This window comes from Thalassophryne amazonica, chromosome 23 (assembly GCF_902500255.1).
Source record: "Thalassophryne amazonica chromosome 23, fThaAma1.1, whole genome shotgun sequence".
NCBI classification, from domain to species: domain Eukaryota; kingdom Metazoa; phylum Chordata; class Actinopteri; order Batrachoidiformes; family Batrachoididae; genus Thalassophryne; species Thalassophryne amazonica.
In genome coordinates, this window is record NC_047125.1 from 23,080,302 (window position 1) to 23,086,301 (window position 6,000).

Genomic DNA, 6,000 nt, shown 5'->3' on the forward strand with positions numbered 1-6,000 from the left:
TGTTATTTATTTGTCTCTTTGAAATGATCAGGTATTCAATTATCTGTCAACTTTGGTGTATTTGGAGAAGACAACTGACCAGAGACCTGCTGCACTGAGTAGTCGGCGGCTTACTGCCTCACTCAGGGGGACATCACTGACTTCCACAAGGTCAGCGGAAGACTGGACAAATATTTCCAGCCGGTTCACGGTGCGTCCAAAAGTTTGTATTTACAACATAGAAGGTCATCAGGTGTTCTTGCTTACTGCAATTCATCACAGCAAAGTACTTTCCCCCACACAGACTACTCACTCCAGCTATTTTTGGTTCTGTATGCAGAGTTTGGTTTGTCTTTGTCTTTGTTTAACCTCTAAAGGACAGCGGAGCTCTTGGGAAATTCCTCCTGTGCTGCTTATCCTTTTGAAACCATTGCAGGATTGGCTGCAGGCTGACGACACGTGCACAGCCTGAAACGTCTGCACATTAAAGGGTTTGCTAAGAATTTTTGGTTCATCTCCGTTCAGACGTGGCAGCACATCTTTTTGACATTCCAACAACCAAAAACCTCAAAAAACATGACAATATATTTGTTAGGTGAAGGTTATTGCAAGTTCTTCCACCCTAGATAATTGTTGTTTGTTTTTTCTTTGTTTGTTGACCCACATACTGTGTATCTGGACACTGACAAACATCTGTTATTGTAACTGTCTATAGTGTGTTAGAGTACAAATGAAATAATCAATGTGACCGAGTTTTGTTGACTGCAAGCTTTGAAGGACACAAGTGATCTGATACTGTACCTCTGTGCAGAACTCGACTACAATGTTGGACTCCAAATTAATAATCATCGTCTGTTTCCTGGATTCCTTTTCTACTGATTCTGCCATTGATTCCTGATCCAAAAATCCTGAATTCCTTGATCCTGTAATCAAGATAGCTGATTATTGCAGCACTAAGGATCAAAGGTGAGGATTGTCCACCTAATCCTGATTCCTTTGATCCTAAGTAAGACACAACCTGCTTCAAGGAATCAAAGTAAACAGGAATTAGGATCAAACATCTGTGATTAGGATAAAACATCAGCATCATACTTGAGCAGTAAGGATCAAATCTCAGGCTTAAATATGAGTAACTGGGGTCAAAATTTAGTGGTCATAAACAAAAGTTAGGATCAACATTCAAATGTCAGAGATAGGGTTCTAATCTTAGCCATCAGGATTAAAAAGTAATAACTGGATCAAAATTCAGCAGTCAGGATCAAAGGTCAGTGATTAGGATAAATGGTCGGGATCAGGGTACAGCAATTACAATCAAAGATTATGACAGTTGATGGTTCATTCATCAGGCTCAATGATTGGTGATGAGGTTCCTAGTTAACCATCAGGATCAAAGATTAGTGATAAGGGTCAAACGTATCAAGGTCAGGGTCTAAGTTTATCATTCTGGATACAAGATCCATCATTAGAATAAAAAAAAAAATAAGGATTACAGTTTATTAATCAGGAATAGAGCCCAGGATCAAAGGTGACAGATCAGGATCAAAGGTCATTGATCAGGACAGCACCATTCAAGTTCTGAGAATGTCAGAGAAGGCATCAAAGAACAAAAATATCCTCTCACAATTTAAAGGAATGGTGGTAGTGGTATATGCTCTCTGAGTGCCCTTCTAGTTTGTCTTTCACTTATTTTTGGGTATCAACCTTTAATGTATGTACCATTTTGGCAGGAGTCTGAGCAGTTGGAGCCCACTTACCTGGGAGGGTCACACCTTTCTGCTCTAAACAGGCAAATGTGTTTTTTATGTAAAGAAATTCCACTTTAACACTTTATTGTTGGAATACCTTAAAATGTGTAAACCACTTTCAGTGTTCAGTTCTTAAGAGAAAGAAGGTGTGACTCATCAAGATGTGGTTTGCTTCTTACTGCTTATCCAAATGTTTTTTTTTCCCACTAAGTTTGTACATAACAAAAGCTGTGCTGGGATCACTTTGACTCGAATGCTGGGAGCTGTGGGAATTCTGACTCTATTTGTGTGACATACAGCTATTTGTGTCACAAAACACCATGTGGAGAGTTTGTGTTCAGCGACCTGACCAGCCTTCGTACTCCGTGTCAGCCCTACAGGTAGCTTCAGAATAAGATGTTTGTATTCGGTTGGTTGTCAGTGTGCACGTGATCTACTTTGACCTTCATAAAGTTTTATTAAACGACACAAAGTGCTTGTAGAAGGAAGAACATCAGCATTTGATGGCACTCTTCCAGCTTTATGTGATTATTGCCAGAATCTTGAAGGATTACATACAGGTATTGCGTATTGTTGATGGAGAAATACACAACATTGAAATACCCAATCAATTTGTTCCCTACAGCAGCTTTTGTGATACTCACAACACAACTTCTGACTTTGTTACACATCATTCACACCAAAATGTTCCTCTTTTCTCATGCACACTTGTGGCCTGATTGTAATTATTGGCACAGGGTAGTGGCCGCACATAATGCCAATAATTGGGGAGGCAGGCGCCATTACCCAGAGCTAATCACCATTCTCTGGGCGACGAAGCATCCTGGCCCTCTGACCACTAACTGCTAACGGGATCAGTATCATATTGTCAGAGCTCAGGAGGCCCGACTACACCAATTAGGAAGCTAAACTCACTGACTCAACACGGCACATGTAGGTCTCCTTCCTACACTGCTTTAAGTAGCACTTTTAAATTGTTCATGCAGCTAGAGGCCAACCAGGGCTCTTCTACATCTTTGACATCCAATTAACCATCTCGCCCTGTTGGCGGCCTGTGTGGTCTCAGGATCTTAATGGCACCTCTCAGACTTTTCATATTCGTTTTTGCTTACCAACTGTGATCATCGACATCATCACCAATTAGTTGCAAGACTAGGGCCTTGTTTTCCCACAGCAATCCATGAGATATGAGCTGCTCTTCAGCAGTGCTGTCCGTGGTGCTGACTGCCCACCAAAGTCTAACCCGTTGTGTTTCCTGATTGATTTATTCATCACCTCCTCAAAGTATTGCCTCCACCTTCTCTTCTTTAAGGATTGACTCTGTGTCTTACCAATTGGTACGAGTCCTTTTCTCCTTCCGGAGTCTTCAGCTTCATGTAAAGGTCACAGTACGTTCCTGTAGTCTTTGCCGCCTCTCTCTTGACCATTCACTATATCTCTTTGTCCTTCTATCTACTTTATCACTGACTCTCCCAGTTCTTTTTTGCCAACTGCGTCCTCCTTGTACTTTCTTGTACATCTTCATCCCACCACTAAGTCTCCTTGTCTTCCTTTTTCTGTCAAGATGTCATACCAAATACATTCTTAGCTGTCTCCCTCACCAATTCTGTAGTCAATTCCCACTTGTTCATGAATTTCACACAACAGTGTTACTCATCTGCCTTTGATCATCTGATCCTTGGTTTATCCCCCACTTATCTCTTCCTTTATTCGCCTCTTCTTTTCACCTCCACCATCCTATAGACCATCACCTAATGCTGTTTAGCTACACTTATAACTTGTGTTCCTTCTTCTCAAAAGAACGCCTCAACCATTTCATCCTTTTTGCAAAATCCAAGATGATCTCCTCTTCAACCGTCATCTTCTTCACACTATACCTGCCAGCACCTCCTCATCACCTCTGTTTTCTTCACCAGCATTCCCAGTGAAGCTACCAACAGTCACCACTCTTCCGGTGCTTTCTGCGCCATGTCATCTAACTCTGCAGAAATTATATTTCTCCTTTAACTCACACAACACTTGCGAGCCATAAGCACTGATGACATTCATGATCACCCCTTTCTTTTTGCAACTTCGCACTTGCTGATTTGATATCAGCATATTTGACTTGATACATTTGATACTGGAGACTTTTTCTGATACAACCTTCCTCATTTATCTGGGCTTGGGACCAGCACTCGGAGGGCAGTGGGCTGTGTTTACATTTTCAGTCTGATTGAGTTATGATAGCTGGATTGGCTTAATTTATTTTGTTGTTTCAGCTTGCCCCAGTGGCCCTCCCTTATTTTGTCTTTTTATATATGAAAAGAGAAAATACCTGTCCAACTACAAACAACACGTTTTTTTGTTTGCCTTTTCCTTTTGATTTGTATTGTTTCCTTTTCCTTGAGCATTTATGAGTTCTAATAATGTTCCTTGCATGATGGAGGTGGATTTGCATCACACTGTCAACTTCCCTCATGTTTTCAGAAATTGCCTTGCCGTTCCATCTCACAAGTGTTCAGATACAATTCAAACTGCAATTTCTCTTCTTATTCTTCTTATTCTCTCCTCACCCCACCCAGAGAGTATCGGGGAGGGTATTTGTAATCCGCATACATATGTAAATAATATAACTGCATGTATATGATGTTTTTTTGTCTGAAAAGTGGCCTTCAACCTCATACACAAACAAACATTTTAAATGTACCACAACTACCCTCAAGTTGAAGAACATTGTTTCAAGTATGAGCTAATTTTTATTATTTTCTTTTAGCTCTCATATGGTTTGATAAACGGCCAAAGATATGGGTAGCCAGGGATTGAATCTTGGATTATTGACTTAATGGTTTTATGTAAGGTAGGGTGTCAATGTGCCCATCTGTGATCAGTGTGCTCGCATCTACATCATGGTTAATATCGACATTAACAGAATCCAGACTGAAGGGTTCATCTTGATCTGGTGATGAACTAAACATCTCATCAAACATCTCTCCAAAGAAGTGGGGAGCTGATGGTCTTGATGTTTATTGCAAACTCTCCCCAGATTTAGATGGGTGTGTCTGCTTTCCAAACTCCTGTGGTTTTCCTGTGTTTCGCTCCTGAGTCATTTGGTTTTGCTGGTATGTTTGTTGATTTTTTTTTTTTTTTTGAGAAATACTGACATTACTGCTTCAGTTTGCCAACAGTGTCCTCCACCGTAACCCACTTTTGTCTCCAGGCAGTTGTCTGTATATTCCTCAGTCTGCTGCTGGATACTCCCCGCAGAGTTCCACTTTCTCTTTTAAAAACAGTTTAGACAAACCTTCAACAGTTTGGGAAAGGTAATCAGTGTATTGAATGACACGGTGCCGAACATGAAAACGAGACCCCTTATACAGAGCTTCGTAATGGAATCCAGATGGTCTTTATCCACTTAACAGAAGCATTTCTATGACGTACATTCTGGTCAAACTTGAGGAGAGGACTTGACGTTCAAATGCATTTAGTTTTATTGGCTATCAACAGAGACATCAGCAGTGGAATGCCCAGCAAAGGCATGAGGAGAGTTTGCAGGATTTAATATATCTTTCCTGTTTACCCAGAATGACTGCATATGAACATCTGTCTTCCCTATTGTTTTGCTTTTGTTTTTTGTTGTTGTTTTTTAGATGGCATCTTTTCAGACATTCACATGAAGATAATATAATAATAATAAAAATAATAATAATAATACCTGTTTTAGAAGTTGTGGATAACGCTAATTTGAACATCAGTATGTCAAAACCTTAGCAAAAATTATTTTCAGCCCTAGAGCCAGATCTGTACCAACCTTTAGTGGGTTCTTCCTTAAATCATGCCCCACTTCACCACCAAGACATGAAAACCAGTCCACAAACCTTTAATCTTAGTGGAAGAGCCAGACGAAACAGGTCAACGTCCTTGCTGCTGGTGAATTTTCTCTTAAGTCAAAGTCTTCACTCATTTATGCGAATGTAACTTTAGAACATTTACAAGTCAAAATATATTTTGTGCTCACACACTGTATATGTGAGGTTCGTCTGTCAAATGAATTTAGCGAGAACCAGATTGCTTCAGTAGTGACAATCGTTTCTTTCACAGTCACTCTAAAGTACATTGGATTTCTAAAAAAAAAAATCCTGATTGATTTGCTGTCAAACAGTCAACTGAATGACTAAACTGTAAAGATTTTTTTCCTTCAGTTTTGATGATGGAAAGTAAAGAAGACAGTAAAAAGAGTGATCACTGTTTTTCCATCGCAGTATTTTAAATCACTGTAATTCTGTTCTTCAGTGCT